Source organism: Ursus americanus, chromosome 2 (genome assembly GCF_024610735.1).
Source record: "Ursus americanus isolate L20-20 chromosome 2, mUrsAme1.1.p, whole genome shotgun sequence".
Lineage (NCBI taxonomy): Eukaryota > Metazoa > Chordata > Mammalia > Carnivora > Ursidae > Ursus > Ursus americanus.
The window spans coordinates 91,280,113-91,300,828 of NC_142128.1; the positions used below are offsets into that span (position 1 = coordinate 91,280,113).

The 20,716-nt window shown below is 43.2% G+C and overlaps 1 protein-coding gene across 2 annotated transcripts in view; it reads right to left on the reverse strand.

The window, feature by feature from the left end:
- TNN (tenascin N) overlaps positions 1–6,468 on the reverse strand; it is a 60,002-nt gene extending 53,534 nt beyond the window's left edge. Inside the window, exon 1 of one of the 2 annotated variants that reach the window (XM_087858694.1) lies at positions 6,348–6,468. The gene's annotated coding sequence lies outside the window, so the exon portion shown is untranslated. The remainder of the gene's footprint in view (positions 1–6,347) is intronic. The other variant, XM_087858697.1, reaches the window with a different exon arrangement.
- Positions 6,469–20,716: the final 14,248 nt, after the last annotated feature.

Below are 20,716 nucleotides of genomic sequence, written 5' to 3' on the forward strand. Positions count from 1 at the left end.
TCACTTCTTCTTAGCTCTTCCTATAACCTGAAGCATGCATTATTGATGATAATAACTGGGGCGCCTGGAGGGCTCGGTCAGTTAAGTGTCTGACTCTTGATTTCAGCTCAGGTCATGATCTCAGGGTCATGAGAAGGAGTCCCGAGTCAGGCTCCACACTCAGTGCGGAGTCTGCTTGAGATTCTCTCCTTCTCCCTCCCCCTCTGCCCCTCCCCACCGCTCACGCACAATAGATAGATAGATATATAGATAGATCAATCTTTTTTTAAAAAATTATAATAGCTCAGGTTTTCTGAGCGCTTACTATGTCCCAGGAACTGAGCTCAACACCTTGCAGATGTAACGGAATGGTCAGTGAGCCATTTCTTGTCATGGGATTTGGACAGTGGGTAATAAGCACCCACACATTCTAAAGAGAGATGCTTTCCTGAAGCTTTTCTGGGAGTAGGTTGGTTTGAATAGAAGGTGGAGGGCAAAGAGACCAGTACCTGCCTCTTGCTCAGAGGAATTCAGAGGTGGGAGTTTGCCGGGCATAGCAGAGATTGGAGAGAGACTATGGTGGGAGACACCTGCGCCCCAGAGTTTGGGGAGACAAGAATATGGAAGTCCTGCCATAGGTCAAGTCTATGCCACATATATAAGGCAGCTGGGGGCCAGAGCTGAGGTGCGGCCCCATGGCTCAGCAGTAGTATGCTTCCCCAGTGGGCAACCCAGGGGGGTAGAATGCAGACTGTCTGAAAAACCCACAACAGATTCCCACAAGAGGGAGGGGCGGAGCCAACACTGGGATCAGCGACGGCAGCGAGGGCATCCGATAACTAGAAGGAACTATAATAGCTCTAACTAGATAAAAATACCTTTCCCCTTCCCTTCTGACTCCCCTCCCTGCCTCAGTCAGCAACCTGCGGAAGCCAGAAGCAGCCGGGCAAGGTGGGAGAGGCAGTGGGGGACGGAAGGCACCAGGCCCACCAGGGCCCCTGTCCCGCTGCTCCCCGGCAGATCCCGGTGTCAGGCCTGAGCTGGGTGGGAAGAAAACACGGGCCGGGATAGAAGACTGAGGCTGTCCTCTTGGGAGGGACCTGCCCTTCACAAAAGGGTTCTCTTCCAATACCAACAGTGACCAGGAAGCTCTGGAATCTGCTTGGGATTTTTGTCAGAGTAGTGGGGGAGGGGGGGCGGTAAAGCGAGGTGGAAGGCAGGTATAGGGTAAAAATAATGATATTTCACAATTGCTGTCCTCAAAAGTCCAACCCCATGATAACACAGTCACACGCATAGCTCTGTTCTTCCCCAAGGCGGGAACGGAGACTCAAGGGAAGAAAAGTGCCAGGCTGCAAACTCCAACCCATCTACACAGTGTCCACCAACTGAGCCCTTAACCACCCCCCAGCACTTCTGTCGCCCCAAATAGCCACACACACTGGTCTCAAAGGCGACCTCTTTGTATGGAGTTTCCACTGTCCCAAATCGCCTTCCCAGGCAACAGGCAACGGTGGAGCGAGGATAGCAGGCTCGGGCTTCTCTGCCCACTCCTGCCAACCAAACCCCGCCCCCACCCTATGGCTCCCTCTCTTCTGAGACGCAAATGGAGTACAGATGGCTTTTTGAAGAAGTTCTGCACGAATGCAAAACAGCCACAGACTGCTGCCATAAACCGCAGCAAGGCTGCGCGAAGCCCAGTCTCAGTGTTTGTTTTTGGAAGCCTGGAATATGAGAAACCCCAGAAGCCCTCATAGGAGCCCTCAGTGTCGCCCATCCTTCTGCTGCCTGTCGCTTGTAACAAGATGTCCTCGCTAATTGCAGCCTCTTGGATTCCCCGAGTTGAGCTCAGATTTCCCTGGGCAGGGTGATTGTTCGAAAGAAGACGGGGTGGGGGAGGCCTCCTCGACCTAGCGCTTCTGTCAAGTGTAATGAGCGAGCAGAGAAGCCTGCTGGCTTTCCTTCCAACACGTGGCAGGAGAGACTTGCCTGGAGTCAGAGCAAGGGAAGGGATGAGCTCACCAACGTGGTTCATTCGCGCAGCCGTCTGACCACACACAGAACTCCATCAGAGTGGGGAGGGGGCGGACAGGGCAGCAAATGTCACCCAGGAAAATGCAGGATAACTTTCCGAACGGGGATGATTTTTCTGTTGAGGAATCATTTAGTAAAGGCTGAGGAATGCGCGAGACAAAGGGCGGTTACAGGCACGGAATGTGCCTGCAGGAAACCACAGGAAACCAGGTGTCCCGGAGAATCAGTCTCATTGACTCTGACCTTGTCTTTAATTCTGACTGCAGGAGGGACAGTAGGGAACGTGGGGAGGTGGGGGGCAGAGGCATAGGAAGACTCAGGACAAAGGCTGCCTGGCATTGCTTTTTCGAGAAAGGCTTTTTGAAGTGTGTGCTGATGATCAGCTGGGCGGAGGGTGCCCCTGGTTCCGCCCCGAGAGACACATTGATGTCCCAGGGCTCTACATCCGTGCTCTATTCGTTCTCTCTTCATGACCATATCCACCCCTGTGGCTTCAATTTCCGGGCACACACTGATAGCTCCAAGATCTGTATGTGTGTTCCTCACCTAGACATCCCTGTCATCTCGGGCATGGCAGTGGCCGTGAATATGTCGATCCCCTCTGTGCCTCCGGTCTCAGAGCCCAATCCTGACCATGGTAATATTTTGGGTATTAAGTGATAAGAGCACCTAGGTTTCTCACGTATGTGTTTATTAGATGATGGGGACTGTGCCAGGCACTTTATAAATGTTATTCTCACTTAGTCTTCAAAATCCTGGGAGTCCATTGATATCATCCACTATTACAGGCGTTCAGAGAGGTTAAGTAGCTTGCCCGAGGGCATACAGCTAATAAGCAGCAGAGCTGAGACCAAACACCAGGTCTGTCCCCTGTCCTTTTCTGTGTTCTTCATCTCTCTGCTATACGTACTGTCCCAAATAAAAAAAGCCAGTGAGAAGACTACTAAGTGTGAAAAAGAAACCAACATCCTCCTGCCTATCATATTTAAGAGAGGGGTTCAGCTGAAAATAGGAAACTCAAGGCTTAGTGGGTGCACTATTCAGTATGAATTTCTCAATAACTAAATCCTATGCCTGCACTTCCTCTGAGCAGGGCTGAGGATGATCTCCTAGAAAGATAATTCGTTTTTCCCCCAACAAGGAGGTTAAATCCTGCTCGCTTCTCATGAGATGTGGAGAAGTGCCTTCCCAAGAAACACAAAGCAGACCAAGACTTCTGTCTGTAGGGCAGATGTCAACCAAGGCCGGGCCAGAGGAGAAGGATGGACCCTGAGTCCCAGATCGCCCTCTTCCATCTTGGGCAGATGGTCTCCACGTCACCGCATTTTCCCCAAAGAAGGACACGCACCCTGGTCAGAAATAAAAGATGCTACGTCCAACGAAGAGAGTGGCAGCCAACTTCTAGCCACCATTACAGATCTTTCTACTTAAATTCAGGGCTTTCTTTCGTTCCCCTATTACCTCATCCTGCCTTTACAATTAACCACAAGCAAGTGAGAGCACTGCTTTGGGTTTTAGAAAAATCGTATCATCCATTTCCAGTAGAGTTAAAAAGATATTTTTTAATATTCTGCCCCCAAATGACAGCGTGGACATCATCGAACTATGAAAGTGGGGCAGATGGTGGCTAGGGATGCACTGATGTCACAAATGTCACCAGGCAAATTTATCACTCCTTCCCCAAACTCTCTTGGGAATATTCAGCCAGTGATCAACAACCCGGGCCCTGGGTGACCCCAGGGTCTTCTGACCCAAGTACTTGGTCCAGGAGAGTAAGTTCTTGGGTGCCTGGCTGAACTCGTGCTGGGCGGGATCCCTCAGCCTACTGATTTCACCTCTGGATCTGTTTCTCTTGTACTAACGCAAGCGTGTGAGAGGCACAAGACAGTGCACAGCTAGGTCACACTCCAGACAAACTGAACACATACGGACACTCTCATATCTGGTCCCTGTGACACTGAACTCTCCACACAGGAGTACCATATAGGATATGAGACACCAAGTGTGGGTGAGAATGAAAAATTGGCTTCGTGTGATAAGGCTTAATATGGGGGCATTCCAGGCATCATTCGGTCTCCCCTCTTCTAGGTCTAGTGGACCACACCCAGTGAGAGCCCAAGAAGTCCTTGTAGATGACTCATACCGCCATGCAAGGCCCCTTTTCCTGAAGAGCTCTTTCCACCACATCTGCCCACACACCACAAGCTAGAAAAGCTGACACGTGGTGTTTCTGATCCAGCCTCAGCACTCAATCACCTTTCAGTGGCTGGTCAAGCTGGTGTGGTGGTTTTGTTCCATCAACCAAATATTAATCTACCTTATGGGGCCTCAAATGGGTGATAGTTCCCATTTTCTCAGCTCTTATGATGCGCCAGGCTCTGTGCTAAGCTCCTTTAAAGCTTTTCCTGAGCATCAGGCAAAGATGTCCATTTACACCATGGGAAGGAAGCCCCTTCTTACAAAAAGCCCTTCCTTTTGCTTTCATGGGAATACACGGGCTCATGCACAGTGAGAAGACAAGATGGGCACAAGGGTATACATTCAGGACCTGCCTCCCCCACATCCAACCACACACCCAAACTCTAGAATGACTTTAAAGCACCACTTTAGACACACAGGTGTGGGGGGCTTCTGATGACAAACTCTGTTTCAGCTGGATGACAATGAAGAGAGATGTATGATGTGGTTTAACGTGTGGTTTTCCACATATTGAAATAATTTTAAAATTCCAGCCTTCTTCCAGAGAGGCTGGGTCCCATCCTCACTCTCTGGGGCTCTCCTTGAGACCAACAGCACATACTCAGATGGTGGCTGGTTGACATTCGTGGTGTGTCTACTGTGGTGAAACCCTACAAAGCCCCTGCCCGTTCAGGGACCAGGCTTGAGATCTTAGCGTCATCAGTTCAGAGACTGGTGGCTCCAGATGCTGCTCCAGAACCTAAACCATGATCTCATGTCTGGATCCAGATCCTACAGGAGCCAAGGCTCTGGAATGAGCAGAGGATGGACAAGAGTTTCCACTGGCATGATTTCTACAGGCATCTTCTCGGTAGCAGACCCCAGTCTACCCTACATTTCAAACCACAGAATGGTGCTGGAATAGAAACCAGAAGCCACAGATGATCTGAAGTCATCCTGCCCAATTTTCCTTCCTTAAAAACTCAGCTATAGCCACAAACTTGGGGATATGGCAGAACTCAAAGTTGCATGAAAGAATGTCTGGTTTGGGGGAGTGGGGGTGTTCCCTCCTCCCCTGGGAAAAATGGTAACTGATGTTAATACTTTCTATTGCTCCAGAGTCTGTCTCCCAGCATCATCACCTTGACTCTGAGTCTCTAACAAACACCTAAATGCCAAAACCCACCAATTCTTCCCATGCAGATCCTGTGCTCAGCCAGCCACCAGTCTACAGTCCTGGTTAGGCAGGTGTCATCTGCTGCTTGGTGATACTCTGACTTCTTGAAGAACCCATGGACATTAGGCACTGTGGCTAATCTAGTTTGTTATTTTCACATTAGAATTTGTTCTTTTTTAAATGCTTATATCAGCAACTCCAGTTTCGTGCTTTTAGGTGACTATTCTCACTCATTCTTTCTCTCTCCATTTCCTCAACTGTCTCCCAACCACAAAAATAAATAGATAAGTGAATAAAGAGAACTAGTCCACCACATCATTTCTTGAAATGTTTCCAAATGGGTGTTCTTGAGGCATTACAAGGGTCATGGCATGGGAGTTTTGGGGAAAGAAGTTATTCTCTCACTAATAAAAAACAAAACCTATAAAATCAAATGTTTGAAAACATTTCAAAGCTTTTCAAGTGCATTTGTAAACATCATCTTACTTGGATATGCAAAATCCAGAAAAGGGGAAAGTTAGAACAATTTCCTGATCACATTTAAAATCAAAGTTTCATTTTAGGATTTTTTTAAAAAGTGAGATGTAAGAAAAATTAGCCAAAAAAAAGAGGACTTTGACATTGTAATAATAATTTTAAAAAGCCAACAAAGAAATAGTGCTGAGAAGGACATGCCAAACTTGAAGGAAACAGCGTATGTAAAAATCTGTTATTATGCCAGGCAGAAATTTCCTACAACACAGACTGAGTGTGGCCAGGTAAGATGATTGCACTCAGTCCCACCAGTGTATCGAGTATATTGCTGGCTAAGGACATGGTACTTGGGTCCTGGGGAATATTTCCTAATTAGGTTTTCCCTCCCGCTAGAGGTGATAGGACACTGGTTACACTGCCTGGATTTTCAGGCTCAGGAGCTCATTTCCACCTGGCTACCTTCCTCCCTGTCGCAGGTAAAGCCTTCAGAGACTGGGGCTCTTACCTCAGAGGCTGCTGGGCACCACTTCCAACACTGCTGCCACCCAGAAACTGGGCCCCTTGGGCTGCAGAACTCGGTGCTGCTCCCGTTCCGCCTTCTCTCCCCTCCTCAGCTTCCCTCCCTGGTTTAAATCCAGTCCAGGCCAGAGGAGGAGCCAATGGGGACTCTTGGGTGTTTCCTTCTTCCCGGCAGAGACTCAGTTAAGAGATAATGAGCAATTCCTTCTTAATTCTAACAAGGAAAGAAAAACCGTACACATTTCCCCTGTCTTTTTTACATCCATTACGCAGCAGCTAAAAATACTGGAGACTGTTTCCATTTAAGTGGATCCAGAATAAGGTTATTAAAAGAGTTTGCATGTCTCCTGGCCAGGAGCTGGTCTTTGGGTTTGAAAGAGATTTTATAAAGTCTCTTTCTCTTTTTTCCATCTCAGGCACCCTGGGGCTTAATTGCCTACCATTTTTTAAATAGGAGAAGACCTTTGGCACAGAAAGAAATGAGCAGAGACCCTCAGGGACGGAACCTCCTGCAACCTCCCATCTCCTCCTTCCATCAATTCACAGCTCTGAATGGCAGGGCTCTGAGGACTCCAGGAGCAAGAACAGTAGGTCCGGGGCATTCAACTTCGCTGCCTGCTCTGGCCCACCCCTTTCCAGAAGCCTCCCCCACACCAGCCCCAGAAGAGCTCCATCACCAGGAAGGCACAGTGGTGGTCCTTTCCTGCTGCCCTTTCCTCTTCTGCCATCAGATGGACAGACCTTAATTCTTTCTGTGAACCAGAGCTATTCCAATGGGTCATGGCTGACACTCACTGTCCTTTCTACCCTCTACCCCACTTCTGCCCTGCCTGAAGTAGGTTCTAGAATGCAGATCTACAACACAGCGGAAGGAGCTGATATGTTTCAGCTTACCTGTGTTGGCATTGAATGTTATTGGAAGGAAAGAAGGAGGACAGGAGAGATGGGATGGAGGAGTTGCCCCAGAAGTGTGAGGGTGTGTCCAGATGTCAGGTTGCCTGTATCTGAAGTTTGTGTCTGCTACTTGCAAGTGATCTTTGACTTAACCTTTTCCTGCCTCGGTTTACTCATCTCTAAAAGAAGAATAATATGGTTATGGTGAGGATTAAAGGAGCGAATATGTGTGAAGAATTTTGACTAAGTCCCAAGGACACAATGAGGACTCAATAAATGTTAGCTGTCATTACCGTTGTCATTATTATCATTTTAAAGATTCTCTTGCATACCTTACTAAGTAGTCTTTAATAATCCCCACCTCAGTCTAGATGGGTTCAGAGTTCCCTGCCCTTCTTTACGCAAAACCACAAGTAGCCCCACTCTCTGCCCTTGGAATCGAGACCAGCGATACACAGAGGTGGTACATTCATTGTGGTGTGAATTAGGGGTCACCAGAAAATCCCCTTGTCCCCAAACATTTCTCTTCTCCCCTGGATATTTTTTTTCTCTGCTTCTTAAATAGCAAACTGTCTCCTAGAGGCTCCTAGGACCCTGCTGTCTGCTCTCATTGCTCTCCTAGTCTTAATTTCCTTTTGTTAATTCTCCTCAAAGGAGTGATCTTCACCAACTCTCTCCATTACCCCATCTTCCATGCCTTAAACAGGAATAACTAAACCAATGCAACAGGCTCCTAAGAGACCACCTTCCTCCAGCCTTTCCATCCTCTAACCTGGATGAGTTAGATGCAGGGCACGTAGCTATAACAAAGAGCTCTCCCACCCAATGCAAGTAGCTCAACAAGTTGGAAGATAATTTCCCTCTCACATAACAGAGGCCGCCTGGGGCTGGTAGGGCAGCACCACCACCCACAGTGCAGGCCGCCTCTCTCCAGGGCTCTCTCCCAGCCAGAGGGAAGAGTGAAGAAATGAGGGCAGAGGAAGTGCATGCCCATTCCTTAAAAACAAAAACAAAACCTTTTGATTCTATAATTGTTTCAGACTTGCTGAAAAATTGCAAAAATATTACAAAGAATCTGGAATAAACCTTTATCCACATTTTCCAAATGTTAATATTTAACCATATTGGCTTTATCATTCATTCTTCCTATATATATATATATATATATATATATTCTAAAACATTTGAGAGTCAAAGACACGATTTACCTCTTTACCTTTTGTCTCCCCTAACTTCCATATTTCCCTGAAACTGGGATATATTCTTACATAACCTCAATACAATGATCAAAATAAGGAAATTAACATTGGTATAATACTACTGTCTAATTTATGAACTGTATTCAAAGTCCGTCCTTTGTCTCTCTTATGTCATTTATAGCAAAATAAAAATTGTTTTCTTGATCCAGGATCCAATCCAGTATAATCATTGTATCCAATTGTCCTGCCTTTTGAGTCTCTTTAAGCCTGGGACGCTTCTTCAGTCTTTGTCTTTCATGACCCTGACATTTTTGAAGAATGAAGGTCAGTTATTTTGTAGAACATCCTCAGTTTGGGTTTGTCGGATGCTTCTACACAACTAGATTTAGGTTATGCATTTTGGGCAGAAATACAGCAGAAGTGGTGTGTCCTCATCGTACCTTATCAGGAGGCACTTGATATCCAACTGTCCCAAAGTCAGTGATGTGTCCTTGGATCATTTGGTTAAGGTGGGGTCTGCCAGGTTCCTCCACTGAAATAGGTGTCCCCTTTGTAATTGATAGGTGTCTTATGGGAAGATGTTTTGAGACATGTAAATGTCCAGCTTGGTTTTCTACTTTCACCCGCTAGTTGAGCCCCCATTGTTGAGTCCTGCCTGGAACACTTACTACAGTGGTGGCTGTCACATGGTGATTTTTCTAATTCCATCACACCATGATGATAGATGGAATTCTACTATAAAGTAGAGATTTTCCTTCCCCTCCTCCCACTTTATTATTTTATTGTCTATATCCAAACTGATTCATGTATTCTTACTTTTTATTCTCTGCGTTATATTTTCTTTACTCTGATTACTTATTTCATTGCTCATATTATCCCAGATTTGGCCAGGGAGAGCCCTTTCAGCTGATTCCTGTGTCCTTTTAACATACCCCTGCCACTCTTAGAGCATTTCCTTACCTTCTGGTTAGCAAATGGTCAGGTTCATCTTGCACTTCTCCTACCCCAACCCTAAAATCAGTTATTTTTCAAAAAAACTCTGTTTCTTTCTACTGGAAAATGATGTACATTTTTCGATAAGGGCACAGACTGGAGGGGCACACATTTTTTCCATAGCATCCCTTTAGGCATACTTTGGTCACATGACCACACAGAGCTGCCAGAGAGCCTGGCATATCTTCAGGTAGGTGGTCACATGTCCGATGAAAGCTCAGAAACAGTGTTAATTTAAAAAGGGAGAATGGGCATTGATAGAAAGCTTGACTTCTGCCACAGAAGCAACCCAAGCACCATTGGTAAATGCTCTCTTCGAACCATAAGCTCTCATGTCATTCATCTGCCCAAATCTTCCAGAAGCTCTCATTACCTACAGACCCAAGCTTCTGAAGCTCTCTGTAATAGCCCCATCACATCTTCACATCCAAACTCATCTCCCACTGTCTGCAAATACAAATGGTCAGCTTCAACCGCTCTGGCTTCCCGGGTCCTGGTATTCATGATGCTCCTCCCACCTGTGCCCCCTCTTCTTGAGGCCAAGCTCATCTCAACTCCATGAGTCTTCTCTAATTTCCCTACTATAAATGCTTGAACCAAGGTGAAATCTTTACTTTTCTAACAGCTGGCCCCAGAGTTTCTCTTAGGGAGGTAACTCTCTTCACGTAGGAAAATACTCTGCATGGGATGAATAGGTACTGGTAAGGGGAAACAGAAAAGATTATGGAGGTGGTGAGGCATGAGGGCAGAGGCTGGGGCCTAGGGAGGACAGGGGCCAGTGAGATAATCCTTAGAAGATGAATTACTTTAAGAACATCTATTCAATATTAAAGTGTTTGTCTTGCCTTATATCAACCTCCCTTCATGGCCCCCCAAGACTCAATCTAAGGTTGAGTCTTCAACCTAAGGTTGAGTCTTCCACACACACAGATGTTTTGTTGTTGTTGTTGTTGTTGTTGTTTTGGCTAGTTTGAAAGGTGAGAATAAAAACCAAAGGAAAGGACTGGGTCACACATCTGGGTCAGTGCTGTACAAAAGGAAACAGCCAGAGGATTAAAACACCATGCAAGGGAGTTCAGAGGAAGCAAGAATCCAAGCCAGACATGTCCATAGGCCATAAGCCCCTGTACCCTGTCCAGGACAGAATTCACAGAAATTGGTGATGGTAACAGAGGTGCTTTGGATTTTCCACAAGTTGGAGGTTGGAGGTTGGACCTGATTGTGTTTAACTCCCTAAGAAAGGTGACTTCACTTGACACCTGAGTTACGGAATGTCTTCCCTGTACCCCTCATTCCAAGACCGATAGTGCTGGCTGGCTTTTCTATGTATCCACGCAGAGGTTCCATTTTTTTTTTTAAGATTTATTTATTTGAGAGAGAGAGCAAGCATAAGTGGGAGGGGCAGAGGGAGAGGAGAGAGAATCTCAAGCAGACTCCCCACTGAGTGCAGAGCCCAACACAGGGCTCGATCTCACAACCCTGAGATCACGACCCAAGCCGAAACCAAGAGTCAGTCACTCAGTCAACTGTGCCACCTGGGCATCACCACGCAGAGACTCCTTAAGTTCAGTATGAACTTCTGGAGAACGAGGACTTTGTTTTCTTTTTTCCCCTCACCACCTATGGTATAGCAAAGTACATAATACATTACCTGAAATTCCATCATGACAGATTTATTCCTGAAAATGCCCAAGAACAAAGCAAATTCCCCAAATATATCAAATCTACACTGTGCTGGCAGGTACTGTTCTACCTGCCTCCCAACAGCCTCATCCTTCCTCTTTCCCAAGAGAACCCCTAATTTTATTTAAATATGATCTTAGGCTTCAGGGAAGTTTGGGCCCAATCCCTGCTCCATGAGGTGGGTTCTGACTGACCTAAGCCAACCCAGGGTTTCCCACTGCCACTGACTGATCCAGACAAGACCATGCAATACATTCGGTGTCAGTAAGATGTAGGGAAAGCCTGCTGGCAGGGCTTCAAATAAGGTTTCCTTCACTCAAAAGATAAATAAATGACCAAAGAAGAGACAGACATTGTCACATCTTTATATGAGGGCTGAAACTGTGTTAGACACCTTGGAACCAAACATAAAGGATACTAGGCGAAGATGAAACCTATCAAGGATGGCAGAATGGAAACATGGAAGGAATCTGGAGTTTTTTATGATACTGCTAAGCTGCTGAATTTACTACTCCTTGAGTTTTACTACTTCAGAACTTTCTTGAGTCAGGGTTTTATTTCTTAGAGCTAAAAGAATCTAAGGAAGGCAACATTGCTCAGTTAATGTCTTAGTAGCCAAGTAATTTATTGATATTCTGTTGAGAACATAGGAAGAGATGTGTAGGCATCTCCTACCAGGAAATAGTCACAGCTAGCACAGGCCATGGCTTGGAGATTGGGAAATCAGTTCACAAAGCTTTCACACAGCTCCTCTGTGTTTGTGGCCTTTAGGGTGGGAGTTCATGGTAGAGTTAAAATAGCCACAGATTCTTTGCCGCTCTTCCCCACGAGAGGTTGAGTCTATTTCTCCACTACTTGAACCTGGCCTCCCTTTGTGATTTCCTTTGCCCAATAGAATGTGGCTAAGTGACATTATTATTCTGAGCTTGGGCCTCATGTGGCCTTACAGTTTCTGCTATAACCCTCTTGGAATACAAGTGGCTTCTAGAGGATAAAAGTGTACAAGGAGAAAGAGACCTGGCCATCCTAGCTGAGGCCCCAGACATAGGAATGAGTGCAGCCAGTATTATGTGAGACATCCCAGCACAGTCTAGTCCAAACTACCAACCCACAGAATTATGAGCAAATAACTAATTGTTTTAAGTCACCATATTTTGGAGAGGTTTGCTATGCAACAATGGAAAAATGATACAGAACCTATTCCCAAACTAGGGGAACAATTTAACTTGAAACTCATTTCAACTCATTATTTTGTCTGAAGACTGTAGCCCATTCCAGAACAACCTGGAAAAAAACACAGTTGCTGGTTCGAATGATGGTTCAACCAACATGTTATTATATCATCTTCTTTTATTTGAGAAAAATGCAGGCAAAAGCATTCCAACTCCCGTCATCTCCAATTTTATTTGTCCTAAGAAATCACCCAAAACTCAATGCACTGGCTCTGAGGGAGCCTGAATCAGTTGTGCCTGGTTTGGAGATCTGAAGCTGGCCTTAGCTGGTTTGGGTCTGCGTGAGCTGGTTGGAAGATATGTTTTAGTATTTTTAATTAGGATTCTGCTGAATGTAAAGGAGCTGACACCAAACCTGCGTAGACCTACACTGCCACCATCTTGTTTCAGCTCGCTCACTCACTCTGTTGTAAATTGTATCTATTTTGTACCCAGAGGGCCATCTTCCCCCTATGGTAGATTCTGTGGTAGATTCTCTATTACTGCTTACAAGGATGTGCCATATTTGACTTCAAATGTGCAAGTGCCTGCAAAAATAGACAACAGAACATGGCATTCAGCAAAAGGCTTTTAGCAAAGGAAAAAGTATTACTTCCTTTGAGACATCGAAAGACTTTGATTCTTCTTCCATCAATATTTTCTTTTTTGGGGTCAATATTTTTTTATATCCATCTCAGTAGAAGCCAATAACTTCTTATTACTCTCTTTGGATGGTAACAGTTGCTATGAGCCAGTGACCTGAAGTGTGTGTGGGATCAGAAGGCTGGATTTGCTGCGAGGGACCTAGAACCTGGTAGGAAGCGGCAGTTCAGTTTTTAGGCTCTTCATTCGTCATTTGCCCATAGGTCACTGTTTTGTAGATAATCATTAATATTTCCATTTTATTTTTTTAAAGATTTTATTTATTTATTCGACAGAGATAGAGACAGCCAGCGAGAGAGGGAACACAAGCAGGGGGAGTGGGAGAGGAAGAAGCAGGCTCATAGCAGAGGAGCCTGATGTGGGGCTCGATCCCATAATGCCAGGATCACGCCCTGAGCCGAAGGCAGACGCTTAACCGTTGTGCCACCCAGGCGCCCCAATATTTCCATTTTAAAAGCCATTTATTGTAGATGATATATATAACTGCAACATGCAGAAAAATATAAAGAAGAAAATTAACATTTCCTGGAACTCTCACAACCAGAGATAACCACTGTTTTTCTACAAATGTATACATATATGGAGAGATGTATGTATCTGTGCACATGTATTTTTAAAAAGATTAAACAATTAGGATCATATTAGTTGGAGATTTTTCTTCTGCTCTTTGCTCTTAACTTTACATAGAATTTTTTTCTCCATTTTCTTATAAATTCTTTCAAGGACATGCTTTTTAATGTTGTATAGTATTCTAATATGTGCATCTAATACATGGGGGAAGGGATTCGTTACAAACGGACCTGAAGGTTGTAATGGAAATGTTCTTTCTCTGGACTGTGATGGTTGTCATAGGACCTTATACGTTTGTTAAAATTCATCGAACTGTGTACTTTAATGGGGTAAATTTTAATGTATACAAATTATATCTCAATAAACCTGACTAGAGGGGGGAAATACTTAGCTAAAGAATCACCTCATAATATGACCCAGTGCTGCCCAGGTCTTGATCTACTATTTAATTTCTCAGGTTTGATAGCACATGGAAAATCACCTGGGCGTGTTTAATAAAATAAGATGCCAGGTTGAGGGGAGGGGACCCAGAGACTCTGATTTAATTGGCTATGGGATCAGGCCAAGGCATCATATTTCCTGAAAGCTCCCATGGTGATTCTAAAATGTTCAGCCAGGGTTGAGAACCACTGATTCGCACAGTAAGTCATTTGGACCAAGGAGATAAGAGGTGATAAAATGGGATGTGTACATTTCAGAATCATAAAAGAGTTTTATAAATTTTGCAAACTAAACATTTATTAGCCCACTGATTTTTTGTCCTATTTCCCCCCTTGAGATATTTATATGAGGTAGTCATATAAATATTTTTATTGCAACATAATTCATGTAACATAGAACTCATCCTTTTAAAGTCTACAGTTCAGTGGCTCTTAATGTGTTCACAAGCTTGTACAGCCGCCGCTATTGTTTACTTTGAGACCATGGTTTTTCAACCTAAGAACAAACCCCACACCTGTTTATAGTCACTTCTGATTTTCCCCTCCCCCAGCTTGTAAAAACCACTGATCTACTTGCTGTCTGTATGAATTTGCCTATTCTGGACATTTCATATAATTCATATTCACTGTATGGAATCATACAATATATGACCTTTTGTGACTGGCTTCTTTCACTTAACGTGGTGTTTTTAAGATTCCTCCATGTTGTAGCATGTGTCAGTACTTCATTCCTTTTCATGGCCAAATAATATTTTATCATATGGATATACCACATTTTGTTTATCCATGCATCCATTGTTGGAAACTTGGTTGCTTCCACCCTTTGTCTATTATAAATGTTGTTGCTATGAGCATTTGTGTACAAGTTTATCTGTGGATATATGTTTTTATTTCTCTTGGAATTCACCTGAGTGGAATTGATTGCTGTGCATTTGGCAACTTGATGTTTAACTATGTTCCCACCAGCAATGTATAAGTGATCCAATTTCTCCATGTCTTCTCCAACACTAGTTATTGTCTGACTTTTTTGTCATAGTCATCCTAGTGGGTGTGAGGTAGTAATCTAGAGATTTTGATTTGTATTCCATTAATGATCAGTGATGTTGAGGATCTTTTCATGTGCTTATTGGCCATCTGTATATCTTCTTTGGAGAAATGTATTCAAATCCTTTGATCTTTTTAATTGGATTATTTGTATTTTTATTGTTGAGTTAAAAGTGTCCTTTTATATTCTGGGTATTAAACTCTTTTTTTTTTTTTTAAGATTTTCTTTGTCAGAGAGAGAGAGCAAACAAGAAGGGAGAGCAGCAGGCAGAGGGAGAAGCACACTCCTACTGAGCTAGGAGCCCGACGCGGACCTTGATCCCAGGACCCTGGGGTCATGACCTGAGCCGAAGGCAGATGCTTAACCAAATGAGCCACCCAGACGTCCCTGGATATTAAACTCTTAATAAACATGTGATTTGCAAATATTTTTCCCATTCTTTAGATTTTCTTTTCACTTTCTTGAAAGCATCCTATGGAGCACAGAAATTTTTAATTTTGATGAAATCAAATTTATTTTTTTTTCTTTTGCTGCTTGTGCTTTAGGTATCATATATAAGAAACCATTGACTAATCCAAAGTCACAAGATTTATAAGTTTCTTTTTAAGTTTTTTTATAGTTTTAGCACTTACATTTAGGTCAATAATCCATTTTGAGTTTATCTTGGTAAATGGTGTGAGGTAAGGGTCCAACTCCATTCTTTTGCACATGGATATCCAGTTGTCCTAGCACCATTTATTAGAAAGACTCTTCTTTCCCTCATTGAACAGTCTTGACACCTTGTTGAAAATCATAGGTATTTTTAAAAAGTATTTATCTAGGCTCAGCTGAAGAAATTTTTACCCAGCCAATTAGGAGCTCTAACTCCAATTGACCATCTCTACACATCAGTAGGTCCAGTGCCTAATAGTTGTGACATTTAAGTGTGACTTCAATAGCTGTGACTTTTTTTTTTTAAACATTTTATTTATTTATTCGACAGAGATAGAGACAGCCAGCGAGAGAGGGAACACAAGCGGGGGGAGTGGGAGAGGAAGAAGCAGGCTCATAGCAGAAGAGCCTGATGTGGGGCTCGATCCCAGATCGCCGGGATCACGCCCTGAGCCGAAGGCAGACGCTCAACCGCTCTGCCACCCAGGTGCCCCAATAGCTGTGACTTTTAATAGTTGTGACTTTTAAGGACCTAGTACTAGGTCTTTAAAAGATACTTTTTGACAAGTTAATCTCGAGGTTAATCAATTTAGTAAACATAGCATAATTGGTTTCTGATCAAATTGATTGGTCTGATTCAAGTAGATCTCTCTAATCAGCCAAAAGGCCTAAACTAGTCTGTGCAAGTCAACAGTCAGAATAGTGGAAGAATCCTTGGGGTGACAGTTGCCTACTAATCAAGACCACAATTCTGTCTGGGTGTTTACCTCTCCCCTGTGTGACTCATAGTTAAATCCTGATTTATTCTAAACTAATCATGGTAATTCCAGTCTCTTCAATATGGTTTGATTTAGGAAAGGATATTTGACCTACTTTTGTCAAATGTGGCTTCTACAAAGTTTTCTTATACCAGAAGCGTTGGTCCTTCTCCTTCCAATGGCTATTGCCATGCCTGCCTGGAATCTGACAGCCGTATTTACAACCATGAGAGGAGCTAAACAGGACAAAAGATGACAGAGCAGAAATATGGGAGGATTCTGGGTCCTTAATAACATTCTTGAACCCCTGAATTAACTAACCTTGTTGCCTTCCTACCTTGGGACTTCTCGTTATCTGAGATAATATATTTCTTCATTATTTTATCCAATTAGGTTAGAGTGCTTTGTTACTTGTACTCATATTATCCTAAACAATAGGCCTCCTGATTTTTCTCAGAAAATGTCCTTCAGACTGAAAAACGTTAAGTGGACTGTAAGACTGAGAAAGAGTCTCTCCAGAGATTTGAAATTCTCCAAGGGGATTTTCCAAACTTAGCCCCAGATGAAGCTTCTCTGAGATCTAGAAAGAGACCTGCCCTCTAGGCTGATAATGATGGAGAAGGTATGGTACATAAGTTGACCTCCATCACCAACACTAAGTCCCTGGTTTCTTCAGAGAGGACAACTCATCTGTATTGCTTTTCTAAAAAAGGAATCAAGTGTTGGTATTGATGTGTTTCATATATTCTTATTCTCTAGAAATATTTGTCTTTAAAGTGCTTTTACATTCTAAGTGGAATGATGTAATCTCAACACCTTTGGATTGAGAGGGACCCAGAGAGGCCACAGATGTAGGAGTTTCCTCCCTGACTCTAGTCACACTCCCTATGGCTGAGACCTCCAGCCGGCACTGCTCACCACCCTGGTAGGAGGGAAATTTCACTTGTATGTTGAATCCAGCATGTATGGGTTTCAGAGAGCAAGTATGTGCATTTTTCCCTAACTTCCCAGCTCCACACTCCGTGACGTCACATGGATAGCTTACAAATCAGCCATTGTGAGAGTAGAAGTCGAGAAATCAGGAAAGAGCTTTTTCTTTCTGAAGAGCCAGCTATTAAATGTTACTGGAGATTCCTCTTTTGGTCATTCTTACACAACCAATGTATCATGCCATCTCCCAAACTTAATGGCTATAAATCAAAGAGAAGAAAGACCCCACTGTCCTTCTCTGAAGATGACTAACTGCTAAAAACTGATAGGAAAATACAATCCTTTTCTTTACAAACTGAGTCACAGCTTCCCATCTCAAATTTTCCTCTTAAAGCCAGGCTGTTCAGGCTTTTATTTTTTGTTTAAAAAAAAAAAACACAACTTTGATTCTCCCTAATAGCCTAACTGCCAACATTTTGGGTTTTAGTGGTTCTTGGTTTTTTTTTTTTTTTTTTTTTAATTGTTGTTTGCTCAGAGTGTAGGGTTACAGCAAGGCTGCTGTGTGGTAATGCTTCCATTGCATGCAAGGGCAAAGCCACGGTAATGACAAAGTCTTACTGTGGAACTGCTGAGGTCGCCCATTTGAGACCATCTGTGGTATCTGGGAGATGAGTCTATGGGTGGCTCTCTGAGTGACTGAGGGGCAGGGCTCCCAAGACGTACCTCTGCAGACTGCTGCTCCTCTGTCCTGCCATCTCCTTCCACCTCTATTATCCCATGTCCCATATCCCATAGCCAGCCAGGCTTTACTGGTTCTTTCTTTCACTCCCTCTTGCCAATTGCAGGTCTGGGAAAAATTATGGAATATTTCAGATATACCAAAAGGCATAGAGAAGAGTATTATAAACACCCTTGAATCTCTACCCAGCTTAGGAAATAAAACATTATTAACACTGTTAACATCCCTGCATATGCTTCTCTGATCCTATTCCCCTCTCTTCAAAGAAGAAACACTTCCCTGAAATTGGGACCATCATGCCAGTGCATGTCTTTACACTTTTACCACATAGGTTTTATATAAGCCTCTGCAGTATATAGAATTGGTTTATATAAATGGTATATATATATTGTATGTCTCTTGCTCCACCTTGCTTTATTTCTATCAATATTATGTTTTTATTAATGTTTGTACTCGTGTTCTGGCACCACTTAACCACCACCAATGCAGTGGTTCAAAACGACACACATTTGTTATCTCATAATTTCCTTGGATCAGGAGCCCAGGTGTGATTTAAATAGATCCTCTGGTCAGGGTCTCACGGGATGCAATGAAAGGGTTGGCCGGACTGCCTTCTCATCTGGAGGCCTGACTGGGGAAGAATCTGCTTTCAAGCTCATTCAGGCTGTTGGCGTAATTCATTTCCTTGAGTCTGTATGGCTGAGAGCCCTACGGGACACCCACTTCCCCGCCCTGTGGCCCTCTCCCTAAGCAGTGCACCTCATAGCAGCTTGCTTCTGTAAGGCCAGCAGAATCTCTCATTCTAATCTGCTAAAATGAGGTTATATGATACATAAGATTTATCTCATCAATTTTGAGTGTCTCTGCACCCAAAGGAGAGAATGTCACAAATGTACAGACACCAGTAAATGGGAATTATTTGGATCTGTTGGTCCGCCTTGGATCTATCTGCCACAATGTTGATACACATTACTCTAGTTGGTTTATTTCTGTTGTTATGTACTATTACGTTGCATAATATGTCACAAAGTCTACCCATTTTGCTGTTAATGATTATGTTAGTGTGATTCCAATTTCCCCTATTATAAACAATGTCACGCTTAAGAGTCTTTGCAGATCTTTTCTGCACATGCAAGGAAGTTTCCAGACCCTAAAGCACACCAAAAGTCTTCAGCTTTACTAGATACGGTTAGATTCCTCTCCAGAGCACTTATGGCCTACTTCCATTCCACCGGCAAGTGTGTGGCTTCCTCAAGATTCCACATAGTTTCCTGCTCTTGAAATTGACAGAATTACTTTAATATTTTTATATTATGGGCAATCGGAGAGCTGTGAAATGATACCTCCTGGTTCTAATTTTTATTTCTGGAATTACTAATGAGGTTGGTAAAATGTAATGAGTACCTTTTCATATGTTATTTTTGTTTCTCTTTCTGGGAACTGTCCTGGACTGTTTGTAGTTTTCTTTTTGTTTGTTCATTTGTCTGAATTTTTCTTATCTATTTATAGTTCTTTGTGTGTCCTGGTTCCTAATTCTTTGTATTGTTGCATGACAGATATTTTCCTCTTGTGTTTCTCTATTAACCTTCTTTCTGACATTTTTATATGTGGAACTTTTAAATTTTGATTTGGTCAAATTTATCAGGCTTTCCCTTTATGATTCATTTCTTTTATGACTTATTTAAGAAATATTTTTCTATCCTGGGGCCCGAAAGATAGCCACCTGTATTTTCCTATAGAGGTTTTAAAGTGTTGCTTTAATACACTTAGGTTTTTAATATACCTGGCACTTATTTTTGTCCACAGTATAAACAAAGCATCCAATTTCATTTTGTATTTCTATATGGATATCGAGGGTTTTAAGCACCATTTATTGAACAAGTCATGATTACCCCTCTAATATGCCATGTCATCTCTCATTTTTCAAGTTTTCATATATGTATGGTTTTGCTTCTAGAGTCTCTATTCTGTTCCCTTGATCTATTTGCTTATTTCTATACCAGTACACTTGGCCTTAATTATTACAACTTTACAATAAGTTTTAATATACAAACAGGCCTACCCTACCACCTCATTCTTTTCTCAAAAATGTTTAGTTTATGTTTGACCTTTGCTCTTTCACATAAACTTAGATTCAGTTTATTAAATTCCATGAACAGCCTTCCTGGGATTTGATGGGGTAGTCCTCAACTTATCGAGTAATTTACGGAACATTATAGGCTGAATAGTGTACACGCCAAACTTAGATGTTGAAATGCTTATACCCAGTACCTCAGAATCTCCAAGAGGATGTTTCTGTTTCAAAGACGTACATGTTTCTTAAGGGTTTTGCCACCTGGCTGTCTGTTTTAAGCCCTGTGTCTTGAAAATAAAGTGAATTGGGGCACCTTAGTGGCTCAGTTCATTAAGTGTCTGCCTTCGGCTCATGTTCCTGGGGTCCTGGGATTGAACCCTGCATCAGGCTCCCTGCTCAGAGGGGAGCCTACTTTTCCCTCTCCCTCTGCCCCTCCCCCTGCTTGTGTGCTCTCTCTCTCTCAAATAAATAAAATCTTAAAAAAGAGAGGAAGAAAAGAGGGAAG